The sequence below is a fragment of the Balaenoptera physalus genome (genome assembly GCF_965194825.1).
Source record: "Balaenoptera physalus genome assembly, chromosome: 6".
In the NCBI taxonomy this organism is placed as follows: Eukaryota; Metazoa; Chordata; class Mammalia; order Artiodactyla; family Balaenopteridae; genus Balaenoptera; species Balaenoptera physalus.
The window spans coordinates 42,491,282-42,510,704 of record NC_138885.1 but is presented as its reverse complement, the minus strand read 5'-3'; the positions used below and the strand labels follow the sequence as shown (position 1 = coordinate 42,510,704).

Genomic DNA, 19,423 nt, shown 5'->3' with positions numbered 1-19,423 from the left:
CAAGGAATATGCATTTAAAACCACACAATAAAATGAATAAACATGTTAGAGTGTAATTCTGGGTATCAATGAGGAGAGATTTTCTTAGATCTAGAATTTTCCCTTCACCCATGTGCAGAAGGTCAGCCTGGTTTAAAGCATGTTATTTTCTAAATATTATATATATTTAAATCTTAAAACTCCTTTTTATTTACCCATAACCTCTCATTAAATGCAGAACTCCAAGATGGTTACAGCATTCCTAGAAAGTGCCAAAGTAGAATACTGTAAAACAGTTACTTCCTAGCTTTGAGATGCTGTGTCCTTTAATTTGTGTTGCATTTATTCTGTAAGCAATGTAAATTCCATTTTTGTATTTTTTAAGCAGAAAAGAGTAAATTTCTCCATTTGTATGTCTAGTTGTGTAGCATACATTAGCACTATTTGTGAAGTTCCATGTTGAAAGTGATATTCTATTTTTATTGCCAGCTATTGAACTATAAAATTTTTAATCAATAGATAAAACTGAAGGCCCAGTGTTTGACTTAGCATTGAATTTTCCCTTCTTAGTCACTTTGCATCAAGAATGATTTCAGCATATTTACTAGTATGTCAACAGTAAGATTTTCCTAGTTTGTTCTATGTATAATTAATAATGCAATCAGTAAAAACTATTCTACAGGGAACTCACTCCTAAAGTTATACATGAATTAAGGATAAAATATGTGATATTTTACTACTCTTTTTTCCTGTCTGACCTATCTATAATTCAAATTGCCTAACTAAACTTAAATATAGATATGAGGGTTAGGGTATTTGCAAAGTAGTAAGCTGACAAATACAGAGTGCCGGCTATTATTTGTTTGGAAGTCAGAGATTTGAGCTATTCATTTTGCAGTCTGACAGTCATCACTACAATTCCTTGAATTCCCAAAGCTTTTCATACAGCTTCCTCAAGGACAGCTATCATGTCTTAGCTACTGCAGTGACAGATGGGATATAACATGTCATGTGATGGATAACTCTGGAGCCATAGTACTTAATCCTTCTAATACTAATAGCTGCATTATCATAGAGATTTATGGGAATGTCAGTTTCAAGTTCCCAGTTCCATTCACGGGTTTTTAAAACTTCAGCTGCAAAAAACATGCATCCATCCCATTAATTCTAATTATCATGGTTCATCTTCTCAGCGGTTTTGCACTCCGGAACCTTTCAGTGCAAATTAACGTACCAAAAAAGTGTATTAATTAATATTTGTAGCTTTTAATTTCTGCAAAAGTGTTGTCTGGAAGCAGCTGGCAGTACAGGGCCTCTGCTATTGAATCTTTGCCAAACAAGTGCAGATGTAATTTTGTTATCTCTTGCTTAGTCATTTACGCAAATTAATTTGAACAATTAGCCTTTTACTGGTCCTTCATGAATCATGCAAAAGGGATCTGCCAAAAATTGCTAGTTGACAGAAAAGAATTGGTTAATGCTGTGCATTTTGGGGAAGGTAATACAGAGTGAAGCTCAATGTTATTTTAGACTGTAGACAGTTGCCTAAATATTCTATTGTAAGATTTACTTAGCACTCTAAAACTTGAGAATTCCCCTTCGTGAAGAGTAAATCTGCATACTGGTGAAGGTTCAGTTCATAGGGGGATTCAAATTTTTTGTGAAATATCCAGCTTGAATATGTCTTAATCAAGTACATATGTAAAATACGAAAGGAGTTTTCATTATGAAATAGAAAAAATAGAACTAAATTATCGTGTTTTTCAGGTCACAGGTCCTCATTCCTACTTACTTAATATTTGTGTTCATGTTTGTGTAATTACTTATTTGTTATATAAGGTAGATATAAAACACATTTGTAGCCTCTTTTGGTAGCTTCCGATAATCTTCTAACTTTCTAAGAAGTTAGAGATGGAGAATATTTTTAAATAGTTAAATAGCTAGTTATTACATTTTAAAGGAAGATCTGGATAAAAGAGACTTTAAGTGTAGGATACATAATTAAATCACCTGAGAAATGACAGAGATCTATTTTTTGGTGTTCAGGTAAAGTTACCAGTATCTTAAAGGAATAAAAATAATAATAATAATTGTAAAATTTGCAATTTTTTTCCTTGGAAGTGGCCCAAACTATCTGTGATTTTATGTTTTCAGTTTAATTCCAGTCTATTTTTTGGACATTTTTAATCACTAGAACTAAGGATTTTTCATCTACTATTATATACAGGTGTTTGTACATTGTTATAATGTCAAACAAAAGCTCGCAGAAAAATAAGTCTTTCTTTACTTTGTATAGAATTCATTAGAAAAGTCCAAGAAATCTTTCATGGTGTTTCCTTAGTGTTAAGGAATATTGACAATTATGCATTTACATGTTTTAAATACATGTATATATGCTCACATGAAAAGTGTATTTATATTTGTTTAAAATGTGTCATTCTATTTCCTTCTTATTATTTAATTATGAAAGAAAATTATTAATCTCAGACTATAGCTTTAAAAAACAAATAAAATTCATTTAGGTGCCTGTTGCAGCCTAAATAGATCTTAAAAGTGAGTCTACCTGCAATAGGACTAATGAATCCTCTACTGCAGAATATTTCTAAAATCCAAGTTACTGGTCACACCTGGGTAATAAATCATTGTAGTCATATAGATTAAAACCATCATGAATGTCTGAAACTGCAAAATGATTGTTTTTCAGTTTTTCGCTCCATGGTAAAATTTAAAATTTTCCAAATATGATTTCTATAAACCTAACATTTATGGAAAAATTAAATCAAATATTTGAAGTATTTTAAATTATCATTTATAGAAAACCTTACTTTAACTCTTTGTTGGTCTCAGTCATCTTGAAATTAAATTGCTTTGGAGTGAATAAATAGTGCCAAATCAAGCTTCATGTAAAGTAAATTCAGTGAATATTTAGGTAATTCACAGTTTTAAAACACAATCAATTTTATGTTTCCTGTTTAAAACCACATTTTCCCACTATTGAAAAGCTAAAAACTACAACAAAGAAGTATTGTAAAAATCACCTTCAATATCACTTTTGCAGAATAACTATAGTTAATTTGTTCATCTTATTCCATCTTTATTCTATATATTTTAAAAAACATCACCATGTTATAAGTAGTAATATCTTACATAACATGAAAAATGGGCTCACTATTAAAAATCACTATTAATATAATTTTAATGAATTTATGGTTTTAAAATTTAATTGCTCATTTTGATGTTACTACATATTAAGTTGTATCCTTTTCTTTTAGTTATAAATAATAAAGCAGTGGACATCTTTACTCATCAACCCTTCCTGTATTTCAGTTGAATTCTTTAGGCCTGATTTTCAGAAGTGGTGTTATTTACTTAAATGGTATGAATACATTGAAATTGGATACACTATACTTCATTACTTTCCAAAATGGTTGTACTTTTCCCTAGATATGTGAGAAAACTTAGATTACCACATCTCTAACAGTATCAGATATTGTCATCAAAACAATAACAAAATAAATCTTTAATATTGTAGGTTAAAATTAAAAGTAGCATGTTTTTATTTGCTTGCCTCTCATTATTAAAGTTGAACATTTTCGCACATACTGTCTGATGAACAATCTTCTCATCTGTAAAATGGTTATTAATATAAAGTTCAGTGATTATTTTCTGAGATTTATTTGCAATAATTTGTTTAAAAGCCCTTTGTAAAATCTTATACAAATACAAGCTATTATCAGTAACATACTAATGAATAACTTCTCCCTATAAAATCCTGATTTTGTAATTACATTACTGTTTTTCCAACTTAGCGTAAAAATAATAAGATCATATGACTCCAGAATTAGATGTTGCTCATTTCTTTGGCTAAAACCCTTATCAGAAAATTTATTTTTCTCTTGTATTATTGTATGGCTCATTGTCAGTATAAATAATCAAAATTTAATTTATATTATAACAAAATATAAGATAATATATAATTATCAAATTTTCTAACTCAAGCTATGCAGGTTCAGCCAATTTTTAATTTCATCTTATTTTCACTCGCAAATAGTACTGCCACGTAGTTACTTACTGTATAGAGTTATCCTATATTTTATGTAAGACATATTGTAAAATTCCTTGGCTTTAATTTTATTAAAAAATAATTCTCCCATGTAGAAAATCAAAAATTGAATGGAAAAAAATAAATCAACAACATTTTTATAATTTTTTTTTTTACTGAATTTACCAAGGTAACTTGGTGATCATCTTCACCGTTCACTAAGCCACATGTACGCAGAGTCTACATTATTGTCACAAACATCAACTATTATACAATAGCTATCCAGATCTTATTTTTGTAAAGAATTACGTAGTTTAGTGTAATGGTCATTATGATACTATACAAACATTGAAGGAAAAAAGATAGGACAACATACTTCCATTTTTCCTTGGCTATGTAGGTGCATTCTTAACTACAAAATGAGATGAATTAATGTCATTTATCTGGCTGCAAAGCAATGTGTATTTGATGTTGAGAATGCAGAATTAAGGAAATAATTATGATTCATGATCATCAGAAGATAAGGACTGGTCATATGGAAATGATTATACTTACAGGTTTTTTTGTTTGTGTTTTTGGTACTTGCATATATTTTAACAAAATAAACCAGCTTTTTTTCCACTTAATATAATAAAAATGTTTCTCATTAAGAAAAAGTTTTTTAAACGTATTTTTATATTATTCAGTTTTTTGGGGGGATGATCCACAATTTATATAATCAATTTTCTATTTAAATATTTATGTTGCTCTAAATATTTGGTGTTATAAACAACACTGAAACAGAAATATTTGCATATATCCATCATTATTTTCTTGAAATAAATTCCTTAGTTGAGTTTTCTATTGTAAAGCATATTTCAGCATGTTTCTTAATGAGTGTAGGTTTTAAAATACTAATAATTCATTGTTAGCAGTGAACACCAAGGGATTCAGACTTGTAATCATTCTTAGAAATGATTAATAGTTTAAAATAGTTTACAGTGTTTTGGTTTGTTGTTGGCAAATCTACAACTAATGTGTTAGTAATGTGTGTCTAAACCATGTTTGCTGTTTATTTCATTGCTGGATAACTGACTAATCAGAAGAAAAAAAAAAATTCCCCTCATCCGTACATACTGAGAGCGATGAAGCTAGTCTCTCTGTAATTGAAAGTATCAGTGGTAAACTTGGCTGGAGCTTGATTAATAGTATATTAAAATCATAGTCTTCTTGGTGAGTGCTAGATAAGGAGTTCTGGGCAAATTACTTGGTTACTGGGAAGCCTTTAAATTTTAATCATGGAAGTACTTCAGTGTCATTAGAAACTGAAAGGACAATGGGGTCTGCTGGCAAGTTCTCTGAATCGTTGAGCTTTTCAGGCTTTCTTTCTGCCGGCTATTGAGAGCCAGGCATGGGCTGCAATCGAAAATCCTTTGCTCCCCATGACTTTGATTGCTATTATTGTAATTTAATATTACACAGTATCTTAGAATAAAATAGTCCATGGAAACGAGAAGAGATAATGCAGGAGGTAGGGGTGGGGCTGGAGACAACTGAAACTGAACTCAAAATTAGACTTGAATATAGTTTTAAGCTTGTAAATCTTTCCTCAACCCACTGCAGTTGCAGTGAGAAAATCAGGGTATTAAAGATGTTTAACTTAAAATAAGCAACAGGCATACAAGACAGAAAACGTTCCATTCTTGAACCTATCAAACCATATTATTTAACTCGTTGCAAGGTGAGAAATGTAATAGGAAGCAGAGAAAGTTATGCTACCCTCAGCATGTTTTGATATTTCATATATAGTATTTATATAAAACATGATATATATATTTTTTTATTTGACTATATTTTTATTTGAAGAAGGATACATAATGCAGCTAGCTATTAAAATTTTGTATTAAAGTTATAAGATTCTTTCATGTCCCGAAGGCAAATTAATATTTTTTTCCTGTGTATATGAGTTCTAGTCAATTTGAGCCCCGGTTGCATCAGAGTTTTGAACAAGATAAACAAGGGAGAGAACCATAAACAGTAAAGTTAGGAATCTTAGAGATTGCCAATTAGCAAAAAGAAGAATAGAGTGGAAACATTACCTGATCAGTATGGTACAACTAAAACAAGCTTCTTAGAAAATTTTCAGCATAGTTTACAAGTTCGGGGGATTCGTTTATTACATTTGACTCCCTTTTAAGAAATAATTTTAAATGATTTATCCACCTATTTTCTAGAAGATGTCACAGAGAACTTGCAAGATTTGGAAAGAATTCTCTGAATAATTCTAAGAAACCAGTGCAGTTACTCTGTGCATTGGTGGAATGCATATGTGTTGTGTTCTGCACTGAGACTTGCTTCCCGTTTCTTTATCTTCTTTAATACATGTCAAAACTTTTCTCTTTTATGGAAAAAAGAATACAAACCAAGGTTGATTATTTATAATCCAACTATGATGAAAACATGATCTACTAAACCATAGCTATCAACTCTTTTAAGCAGTGGAGCCATAAATATATATCATAGAGTAGATCACAGGAGAACTATCACTTACACACATTTTTTCAGTGCAATGTGGTAAGCGTATTTGCAGTGGCACATACAAGACTGAGTAGTGCCAGGAAACTGATATAGTATAATCAGTGCTTGATTATCTTCAGTTCCCTAACAAAATTTTTAATTATTGATTTAATTATTTAATCACAAACTTACAGAAAAGTTGCAAGTATGGTACACATAACTTTTTGGTTGTTTTCCTGTGCTAGTTGAGTGTACATTGCTGCCCTGGTGTCTCTTCACCCCTAAATGTTTTAGTATTTGTTTCCTATATGACCAATACAGCCATCAAAATCAGGAACTTAACATTGATATATCATTGCCATTTAATTCTCAGAGGATCCAGGTCAGCGTCAAGAAACATAGTTATTATATTTCCTTAGTCTCCTCCTTCAGCCTAAAACAGTTCATCAACCCTTGACCTTCATGACCTTTTGAAGATTACAGGCTAGTAATTTTGCAGAATGTTTTTCAATTTGGATTGGCTTTCATGATTATATCTAGATTATATAACACTGAAAGGAATATCAAAGTATCAATGCTGTATTTTCTCACTACATTCTATTGAGTAGATCACATTTTTTTTTGTTCATTCTATTACTTAACGCTATTCATTTTATGGCTTTACCAAAGTAGTGTTGTCAGAATTCCTGAAGTAAGCATACATCATGCATTTCACCATTGATTTTGCACAATTATTCAGAGGAGTCTTTACAAATCTTGCAAGTCCTCCTCACCATTTTTACCTTTGGAATTAAAAAAAAAATGTTTTGTGGAGAAAGTACTTCAAAGTATGTAATATGCTCCTTATTTATTTGTTTGGTTGTTCCTTTATTCATATGTGTTTGGACTCATGGTTTTCTATTTTATTCAACGGCTTCTAATCAACCACTATCACTTACCTTCGCTTGTCTAGTGGGAGCTTTTCAAGCTAGTTTCTGTGTCCCATCATTATCTGAGTACTTCTTTTTTGTTTGTTATTTTTTGGCAGACTAAGATATCTTGGCTTATCTCACACTTTCCCTGCTCCAGTACTGGAAACAGCCCTTTTTCCAAGGGGCTCTGTTTATTTTTTCAATAGTGAGTGATATTTAGAAGCCAAGGCCCAGTTTCTCTGTAATTCCTTGTTGCTATTGGGGTATCACTGCTCTCAGATCCTTCAGTGGAGGAAGCTAGAGAATGTTTCTGTATGTGTTTCACATATACTATGTTGATATCTGTCACTGATCTATATCCAATATATATCTTTTAGATTTACATCTATATTTTCAACATATAACTATATATATATATATGGCATATATATGTATGTGTGCACGTGTATATGTGTATGCGTGTATTCCCACCAACGACTCCAATTCCAATCTATTACCACAGGGTTTATTCTAGTTTTTTACTTTTCCATATTTGGAAATCAGTTCTACAATGAGAAACCCGCCTCCCGTTATCCTCAAATATACTTATTTGATTAAACCACTGTAGGTACACCAACTACTGTCTGCACTGTACTCGTTCCCTGGCATGGACCCCCTGTTGACACAGCTTGGCCTCCAATGTTCAGTGATGGGCTTATGTTCTGTAAGTCTACCCTCCTTGACATTTGGCATCTCCGATTAGACTGCCCTTCCATGTGGATGCCTCCCTTACTCTGCTTAGGCACCCACAACCTGTTCTGGACCGCTACCCACATATCCCTTCTCCATCCACTCACCAGTAAGTTGTTCTGCTGCACCTAGAGGTTTTGGGGCTGACTAATTTAGAAGGGAAAGGACTAAGAAAGAAATGGAAAGGAAGAGAGCAGAATAGAAAGAGAGAAGAAGAGTAAAAGCACTATATGTTCATCAACTCACCTACTTATTTGTGCGAATTATGATCATTCTGGCAAACTGTTCATTATTTTTTGCTTACACTGAGAGCTGTTAGGAGAATTTCACTGACTCTCTGTGAGAGTGTACTAAGTGTGTCCATGCCCTTCAGAAATACGGGGTATAATGTTTTAAAAGAAAATCAAATCAAATAGGTAACGGGAAATCACTGGAAGGAAAAGGAGCAAATAAAAGCAAAAGGATATTAGATATTGTCAGCTTAGGGAATAGCCCGTGAAAATGTCCAGAGGTGAGCAAGACATTGTTTGGATGAAGAACAGAAATGCGGTCTGTATATTTTTAATAGTAGCAGAGGAAGATAGTCATCTAAATAATAGCAGCCAATAATTCGAGCCCCACTTCCAGACTTTTGATTGGTTATGATGGTCGTACATAATGATTCCCCAGCTGTCCAGTTTGACAGTCTTCTCAATTCTACATATTCTACGCATCCATTAGCTGAATTTGACAGGATGTTTTGGGCAGAATTTATTGACCCAAGAGGTAGAATGGCCAGTTCCCAATTGCCTTGCCAAAGGGCTGTCAAAACTGTCCCATGTTAATATATGGCTACATGCAAAAGACAGCTAGAATAGAGAACTAAGGAATCTTTAGAATATGCAAAGTTACTATTAACTTGGAGAGAAGCCCTCTCAAGTTCTTATTTCCACAAATTCGAAATTCCAGTTGCATGGACGGTCAGCGTTGATGAGTCAGCATATTTGAGAGAGCAATAGCTATTATCAAACTTGATTTTAAATATCCCATGTAAGTAAGGAAATAGGTTTCACTATTAAGTAATCACTAACCTAGGCAGCTTGATTAAAGATGTAAATGCAATTTATAACAGTCTTAATCCACAAGCTGACACAGAACACTATTAGATTGTGATAATAAACAGGCATATTGAACAAGTCTTTGAATTGTAAAAGTATTCCTAGAGAAATGGCTCAGAGAGAAGCAGTGATCTCAATCCTTAATTCCTGTGAATGATGCTTTGCCTGAACTGGTGATATTGCTGTCGTTCTGGTGTAGTACACAAACTATAATTTTGGTTAACATGCAGAGATCTTTAAAGGATGGTAAGCTTAAGAATATGAAATCTTCCAACAATTATTTATGCTGCTCTGATTCCTGATGCTGGAACCATCAGTCAAACGCCATAGAGTTTTTGTTTCTCATTGGCTCAGGGAGTATAACCGAACCAATGATTTTATTTTGTTTTTTACCTTTCCTCCTTTTTTCTTTTAATTTTTCCTTTCTTTTTAGAATGGTCCTGTTGGTATAATAGTATTGATATTTGTGTAGTTAAGCTTATGTACGATCACCTTTGAGGGAGTTTGAAATTTTTGTCTTGTGAACATGCCTACCCCTTGCTCCAAGCCACCCATATTTTATTCTTATTAGTGCTGCACTCTGAATCCACACTCTTTCTCTGTTTCTTATTCTGTGATGCCACCCATGACTCAGTGGGATCTTAGAAAAAAGTGTCAAGGGCTGCTGCAGTGTAACCTGACTACTGGTTGTATGTGTGTGGTCTTACACACATGACTGAAGCTGGAGAAGCCATGTGTGTGTGGCCAGTTGGGTGTGATTGCCAAGGACAAAAAATGGATTTCAATATAACACTCACGTTTCGAAATTGAGAAATACTGGGGAAAGTGAGGTAAGAGGGCAAGCAGGATTAAGATATAACTGGGGCAGTTGGGTGTATCCTCAGGCTGTTACAGGACATCTTCATGGAAATGTCCAGTGGGTCTATGTAGGACTGAAATTTGAGATAAAAATCAACATTCATTTAAAACTATTTCACACTTAATAATGTGTAGTGCTTAGAGTTTCTGCGTGTTGGGGAAAAAAACAGCATCTTTTTCTGTATCTGTATCCTTCTAGATGAAGTCGGAGTTAGATTCCTTTGAAATATTAACTTTGCTTGTGGTTTTCATTGGGCAATGTGAAAATGACTACTGGTTCTTTTGAAGTTATACTTAAAAATTTGAAAGTTTTCAGACTTAATTGACCATAGATAGTTGCAAACTTATTCCAGTTATTTCAGTTAAGGGATGAAGTATAGACAATATTAAAAACAAAATCAGGAAATGATTCTGATTAGGATGAAAGTTCCATCACAAATTAAGAAATAAAAGTGTAATGCTGGTGCTTCATGTTAGAGCAGCCCACTTAAAAAATCATGAAGTGAAACATAAGAAGGCTAGAAAAATTTGGAGTAGGCTAGATAAATTATTTAGAAGTCTCTGTGCTAATCTGCCATAAGTGTAAGAATCAATTTGGCTGATAGGCACCGAGTGACTTGTGTTTGATATCTGAATTTTTCAATCAGCATTTTCTGAACATGGTTTCTCATTATGATAATGACTAAAGGATTAATTATCACCATGAGAACAGTGATAATAGCACTTTGAACTGTACTTATCACCATATGACACAGACTATTACTTGTTTTTTTAAAAAATATTTTAAGAAAGATATGTGCATTTGAAGCATTTGATTCACTTGGTGAAAGTGATACTATTAAGTTATTGGAGTTAAATGATGAGGAGACAACATTTTAAAAACACTACTTTCACACTGGCCATCCCTTTTACAGTTTTAATTGACCAGTTAAAGCAGATAATAATTAACAGTATCAGTGCGAATGCTTATGTCAAATGAATAGTTCAATTAGAATATATGCTGGTTTCTTCTAAAACTCTCTACTGTAGCAGATAGAATGTTGTAAGGAATAATATTGCTAATTACCTTTCCAAAACAATATCCTTCACTAGCTCAAGTGCAACAGATTAGATGTAAGGCATTTAATGAGAATGGCACAGCGTACTGGATTTTAATTTTAGATTATTGGATACATGCATGGTAGGCAATGATATAATTGAGAAATGACTATATTACTAATTGATACTAATGGAGGCAAAGTGTAGATTTTTTTGGTATCATTGTTTTTTATAGGGACTAGAAACAATGTTAAAGTAATCAAGTTAATTATGTAAATAATTATATTTTCCTTCTTTTCCTTCTAGAGTGCTCCATATTTGCCACATTAAGGAATGCTGCTGAGTGATAAGGATAAAAAGTTCTGAAATACGGGGTACAGTTATTGTAGCTAGCTGCTGTTCTTTGATTTATGTAATGCACCCTATGGCAGCATGATTAAGATAAACACTTGACAGTCATACATGTTATTGCTCCTGTTTCTGCCACTTCTTGCTTAGGTGAACTCTAGAGCAAGCTGTTTTAATCCCTTTGTACTTAAGTTTCTTCCTCTGTTTACATAGGTTGTTTCAGTGCAGTCATTTTCAAACTTTCCTGACCTACTCCCATAGTAAGAAATACATCTTACCATGCATACCAACATATTTTCATACATGTAAAACAAAAAAAAAGTTTCACAAAAAATTGACCACTAAATGGATGGATTCCCCCCTGTAGTTAGAAAAACCCTGCTGACAGCACCTTGATATTAGCTCACTGTGGTGGAGGATGGTCTGAAGGAATAAATAAGTCAGAGATGGCAACTCAATAATTCTACATACAATGCATAACAAATAATGCAAATAAATGAGAACTAAATAAGTTTTTAAGAATAATATTTTAGTGAAATGTAAGTGTATCTCATAGTGAATACAAAATCTTTTAAAATACTAAAGGACCAAGCTGGGAAAGAAAGTTACTATTAGTAATTCTGATATGAAAATCTAATAATTGGTGATGTTTGGCATATGAATTTTTGGTAATTTGTCATACATATGTATACAGTGTCTTAGTAAAATATATATACTCTTTTATAGTCTACTTTTTCTCAAATATTATTTTATAATATGATTTTTAGTAGCTGCAAATTATAACAGATCATTATTGGGGAAAATTTCAGTTTGAGTCCTGGGATTAAAAAGGTGTCACGACATAATAAATTTGATCGCTTAGCTGCCCTACCACAGAATGGCTTCTCCCTGGCTATGCCAGAAATCTATAACTTCCTTTTCCAAAGCATAAATGAGTGAATCCTTAAGATATAGTGTTTGTTTTTCTATGTTAAAGGTAGTAGATGGAAATATCTCAAAGTACATGAAACACTTGAATATAAAGTAAAGTAAAAGTTATTCCATATAATATAAAGATTATAAAAGGCTAGAGAAAGAGGAGAGATTCACAAACATAAAGTTGAACCTTTGACTTACTGAGGGAAAAGAAATATTAAATGATCTCAGATCATAACTCCTTTTCTGCATTGGAACTTTCCACAAACAGTTGTCACTGCAAGTGGCCTTGGCTTCAGGATGCATTAATAATACCTGCTATAAGCCAGTAGTGAATCCATTATTGTGTATCCTCAATATAATTGTTTTAAGTGACATATAATTAACTCATATCTTGTATATACCTAATAGTACTGTTCAATTAACATGAGATGACTATATTAGTAAATCAAAGTTAATGCTTTACTGAAGACACCAAGTTTAGAACGTTACTCTCTAAGTAAGTCTTTCATGATTTATCCATTTGTATTTCACTAGCGATTAGTGTATATACGTCCTTGAATTGTGACGAGCTTTGCCATTAAAAACAACAACTCAGAGGTCTAATGAGTAAGGAATAGTAAATTTAGTTCATTTGGTGGGTGTAAGTATTCATTTTCAGCCCAGGAATTTTGCTCTACCGGGTGCAACCCCAGCCGGTGTTGTAGGATGTGCCGGGTAACTTCCAGATTGTGCTGTCCCTCTATTTGATTTTGGGGGCAATTTTGTCCTTTCAAATTAGACATTTAGGTGTTTCCTTCCAAATTCAAGTTTTTACTCCCAGAAAGAGTTTTCAAGCTCTGAAGAAATCCACGGGCCATCTGTACTATACTTCGTTATCTAATTCAGTTGTGTTTATGCTGTTCCGAAATTGTTCACTTCCTATCTGTAATAGGTGTAAATTTGTTTATATTTGCAGATACAGCGTTCCAACAAGGTTGTAAATTTGAACGCATGCTATTGCCCCCCTTTTATTTGTATTTGGGGGGCAATAACGTATAGCCACTAAAGGTGTAGATTTTGAAAAAAGACTTCCTGAGTTTGAATCCCAGATTCACTATTTACTGCCTAGGGGATTCAGACCTAGGCATTTCACCATCGTGTGCCTTTTTTTCTGATTTACAAAAAAAAATGGAATATAAAATTGTACCTGTCTCATAGGGTGGTTGTGAGAAGTAGATAAATGAATTCATGTAACACACATTCACAGTACCATTTAGTAAATATTACCTATCTCTGTATTTGTCCTTAGCATCTAACAGCATACAAAAGATAGTCATAACTGAATAAATGTTATTGGATGAATGAATACGTATTATAGCTGAAATAGCTCACAGACGTCTTGTTTACCCAATTACTTTATGTTGAATTTGAAGATAAAAAGAGCTTACTTTATATTCCCTAAAACCCCTAGTGTTTTATGCTACAAATGATATTTAATGAGTGGGATGTGAAGAATGAAATTAGCAATAAATGTTACAAGACAAAGTGCACCCTGTCCTAGAATAAAAGTCATTTATAATGATTTAATACGTATCAGTTGCAGGAAAAGTGTATCCTGCAACCATCAAAGTCATCTCTCTTTCGGAAGTGATTTTAAATGTATACTGAATTGTAAATATTCATAAATATATATGAATTTATATGAACAATATATATTGAATTTTACACATATTTTTGAAAAGTAAAACAGAAGTATGTGACTCCTATGGACTTCAGGACTATTCACATAACTGCAGTGCTATTAGAATATCTCTGAGACTCGTTCCCAGAATAATTTATTCTGGCAGTGGATTAGAATCCAGAATTAAGACCTTTATATTCAGAGTGATTAGCAGTACTTAGTAGTATTAGCAGCTTGACCCTGAATTCTGTGATCTCTTCCATAGACTATGTATAGATATTTGTGTCAAGCAGTGTCTAACCAGTGTACAAAAGATATTAAATTATAGGGAACACATAATAGCGGCCATGGAGGGACTTTGCCAGTGGCACGTGCATTTGGAAGTTGATGAGGGTGGGTGGAAGCTAAAAGGATGCTGAACTTGACTCACATATTTATCACAATGTAGCAAGTAGTAACTTGTTTTTGATTTTCTTAGGAATTCTTACCCAGAAAATAAAATATATCCCACATTGTCTTTTAAATTTATAGTAAGAGACACATCCCTCAGAGTGTAGCCAAATAACATTGTGAGAAACTGAAGTCCACATTTGTAGTTTGAACCTGTTTTTGGTTTTGTTTTTTGTCTAACTGCTGATCCTGTTCAACTTAGGAGGAAAAGAATCTCATTTATATCACAGAGCTCAGGAATGATTACTTTAGTTAAAATCTGGACTCTATTCTGAAAACTTGGGACAAAATCTTTTCTTAAACAAAAAGTTTTTTTTTTAAATGTAACTGGAAGAGGCAACTAGACCTCCAGATACAAATGTTATGAAAAGATAGGTTCAATAAAATATAACTTAGCATAGGGAGAAAGAATCCGAGAAGGATGAGGTGTGGAAAAATGACATTATCTTGAATATTTCTATTGCAACCGTCATTTTTTTAAAGAGAACTAGAGTACATTTTAAATGATATATATGGGTTTGAATTGTATTATTTCTGAATATTATAAACATAATATCACTTGCTTAGATGCTACCTTTGAAAGTGATGTTATGGTCAAAATATGTAAAACCTATTAAACTCCATATTACCTCACTCCTTAGTTAAATTATTGAGAATTTGACTAATTTGGAGCTAGAAGACAATGGAAGACTATTCATTGAAATACATTTAATTGAACTTCGGATTCAACAGCTATATTTCATTTCCCCGCACTTTCCTCTCTTCATTTTCTTATCTTCCTCATGGCTATATTTTATCATTGTCTTTCTAGCCATAATTTATTCATCCCTTTGCCCCTTTCCATTCCTCCCTTTTTTGCTTTGGCTTTCCCCTTCCTCCTTTCTCCTCTCTTTTCATCAAACCTGAATCTCCATGGTCTAACCTCTGCATCTCATGTTTCATATGTACATGAACGCTAGCAAGGTCTTATAGAAAGAGAGGTGAAAAAAAATCAGATAACTGTATTGCTGGTTGCTCTGTGCATAGCTCTTAATTAGGTGTTAGTGTTTGCTGTGACCTGGGTGTTCATCTGCATGACTAGACCCTGATTTATCCAAATATGCTTGGAATTACATGCAGGCTAAGGATATCACCGGAGGGCAATTTCTAGAGCAGAGCATCTCCATCCTCTCTCAGTCCTCCCCACACGGGAGAAAGAAACTGTTATCAATTTGGGTTTTCATTGATCTGCCACTTTTATATAACCCAACAAATACACATATATAATATTGCTATAAATGATATAAAGACAATGTTGGTGGAGTGACTTTATTTGTAAGGTTAGCATTTTTTTAACAGAGAGCCAGGATTACTAGCCTTAACTATATTTTCTCTCTCTCGAGAAGCATATTCTATCTGGAAAAGATCAAAATAATGAAGTAAAGAATGACTCTTCATACATGTTAATGTAAATGCACTGTAATAAAATATATGGCTGTAAAATTTTTGTTTGTGCTTTCAAAGATATCTAAGCAGACCATTTTTTATCAAGGGCCACTTCAATGTAAAAGCAATTATATCTTTCAAAAAGCATCCTTTCTATATGTAAACAGTATATTTTATGAGTTTTTGGATCACTCATATTAACAAGACATTCTGTATTGGTGAGACCTTTTTTTGGCTGTGTTGGGTCTTTGTTGCTGTGCACGGGCTTTCTCTAGTTGCGGCGAGCAGAGACCGATCTTTGTTCCGTTGTGAGGGCTTCTCACTGCGGTGGCTTCTCTTGTTGCGGAGCATGGGCTCTAGGTGTGTGGGCTTCAGTAGTTGTGGTGCACAGGTTTAGTTGCTCCGCGGCATGTGGGATCTTCCCGGACCAGGGCTTGAACCCATGTCCCCTGCATTGGCAGGCGGATTCTCAACCACTGCACCACCAGGGAAGCCCCTGAGTCCTTTTAATGATTGGCACTTTTCTGTACATTTTCAAAGCCTTTTCCACCAAATATTTTTGCAAGGCTAATTTTAATATACTTGTAAACTTTTAAAGATTGAGCAACTCTGGAATTTGTTTTTAAAAAGTGAGAGAAATAAATGGTTACTAGGAAGCACATTAAGAAAAAAAGTATTTCCTTTAATCAAATTTAGTTTGCCTGAGTTACAATCTTATTTCTGTGGTGGCTAATACTTGCTTGGATTTTAAAATTTGCAGTGCTTCTTCTCTTTTAAGGGTCTCTACCTTATAATTCTCTGACTTACTAGTTTCTTCTTTCTACTGCTTCCATTTTTTATGAAAATAATTTGAAAGTTCAAGTGAAGGAATCTAAGTTCTTTGCTATGGGTTCTTTATAAAGAATCTATTAACAGGGTTTTCTAAATCAAGATGGAAGATGTATATTTGAAAGCTACCCGCACCCACTTCTGGCCCAGTAACTTTGTGCAGGATTGGTTGGTCAAGGATGTGGAAATGCAGAGATGTCCTATCTGAAGGCTCTGTTCTCATTTATCATGCTAAGAAAGTGGAAGTCGGCTGGAATTAGTCACCAGGCTACAATCCTTGTTGTCTTACTGCATCCATTCTTTATCATTAATAGCAATAATAGAGCAACTCTCAGGGAGGTATTGCAGCCTCATTTTTCTTGGATAAATCCTACTCCCTCTTTGCATTCTAGCCATATTGGCCTTCTTCCATTTCTTCATGTCTTTTCCAACCTCAGGGCCTTTGCACTTTCTAGTGCAAGAACCTTGGGGCCTTTGTTCTTTTTAGCTGGGATAATTCCTGCTTGATTTTTATTGCATTGATTGCTGTCCATTCTGTAAATCTCAACTGAAATGTGAGCTTTCTTTGAAGACCTTTCTTAACTACCCCAATTTGGTAGGTTTTCCAAATAAACTTTCCCCTAAGACAATCTATTTCTTCCTAGCACTTAATGCAGTTGCAGTGAATGAAAAATAAAGTCTTTCTCTCGTATCTGCTTTTGCATGCCTGAGGGGTCCATCACCTCTCAAGGACTGCATCTGCCTTATTGGGCGCTATGTCCCTGGTGCCTACCTAGCACAATGCCTGGAACCTAGGAGTTGCACAGTAATTATTTGTTCAAAGGAGAAAGGAAGGAGAGACAGATTTATGAAGAATGATTATTTTTCAATTCCTTTAGTCCACATTTGAAAGAGCTGGTACATAGAAATTATTTTTAAAATGTCCATGAGTTAATATATTTGTATAAAGTCATAATTAGATAGAGTATCTGAAGGAGGTGCTAGAGTCATAATGTTATGGGGAAAGACGGTAACCTCACAGATACCACACTGGTACACAGCAATGCAGAGGAAAGTGACTCTCCAGAACCAAGGTTTCAGACACATGGAGAATCATGCAGGCAGTGATCGACATACACATTTGAAATAGAATTTTGAGTTTGGTCAACAGCTGGCCTTTTGTTCATTCAACAGTTAGAAAAAGCAAACTCTATACAAAGCGCTATGGAAAATCCTGCCAAGATAGAGAACTCAAGAAAAAGTATCTTAACTGCCTGCAATCTAAAGGGCAAAACAGAATAAGGAGGGAAAAAAATGGGAAAATGAGTGAAGTGTGACGCTGGAAGTATAGGCAGAGTCCTACAAGATTCCAGGGGGAATATGAGTGGAGAGCAGATATAAACTTGTGGAGGTGGGAATATTCATGGCATGTACAGAAAATGGCAAGGAGGTCAGCTGAAGCATATTCTGAAGAACCTTGAATGCCATGCTAAGGAATTTTGAGGGCAAGGAAAACATAATTCATGTTTGTTTTATTTTCGCTTTTATTTTTCAGCAAGTAATGTTGAAGTCAACATGGAGAAGAAATGAGACAAAGCAGGGAATGAGACAACACTCAAGGGCCTATTGAAACAGTTCAGGTAAGAGTTGATCAAATTGTGTTTTGTGCTATTAGTTAGTGAATCAGATATACAAAATAGGAAATATTCCTTAGATAATTGAAATGAACACATTCAAGTAGTTGTTTGTTGAGTATTATGAAAAGTTTACCATGACTAGTGTTTAAGAGATTTATAGAAACCTAAGATTATTAAACCGAAAGTCAAGGATTCTGCAGCCTTCAGGTCTTACTGTGTTTGTAATATAAAATGAAAATATCCTTCCATCGTTTCATTTCATCAAAGAAACAAAGATGTGCAGAAGAATTGTCTTAGCACAAACATATTTCTTTATCTTCCTTCCCTCTTCCAAAATAGTAAAGACTGTGCTGCCTACAAACCCTTCCCTATGATGATTACACATCCTTCAGCTTGTGTTTAAGCAGGACTTTAAGGGCCAATCCGCTCATGAGGTGGAAAAGGCCAAGTTACAATTATAGTGAAACCTATCACTTTGAATTCCCTGAATTTTCATTCTGAAATATCAGTTACCAATCACTTGGCATGAATTGTTACTCTAAAACACAAGTTAGTAATCACTTGGCCTGAATTCAATGTATATATTCTTTTGTGTGGTGAAAAGTCACAGATATGATTGATGACCTTTAGTAATAGAGTCATAAAAAAAGTACACAGTAATTTCTATTATAAAACCCCTCTCTTAATAGTAGGTTAGGAGGATGTTTTGACAGTACGTAGAAGGTATTTTAGTGTGTATTTATGTTATTCACTTGGCCAATATTTGCTCATTAGGGCTTTTTAAATAAGGACAAAGAGCATTTGAAAAGTTAATAATATTCATAATTACTGGAAAGACTGGGAAATAAAGAAAGTATAAAGAGTAAAATAATATCACTTATAATCCTTCTAAACATTGATATCATCTTCTAATTAATATTTATATTTTGGCATATTTCCTTTCAGTCATATATACATGAATATTTAATATACTTGCAATCATACAGCATACAATCTTGTCTCTATTTTGTTTCATTATCATATTGTGA

At 33.6% G+C, this 19,423-nt stretch overlaps 1 long non-coding RNA gene across 1 annotated transcript in view; it reads left to right on the top strand.

Annotated features, from left to right (window-relative positions):
• Nucleotides 1-18,998, top strand: part of LOC309662427 — a 307,694-nt gene extending 288,696 nt beyond the window's left edge. The window contains exon 4 of the long non-coding RNA XR_014264665.1: nucleotides 18,314-18,998. This is a non-coding gene — a long non-coding RNA (uncharacterized lncRNA). The remainder of the gene's footprint in view (nucleotides 1-18,313) is intronic.
• The last annotated feature ends 425 nt before the right edge of the window (nucleotides 18,999-19,423 follow it).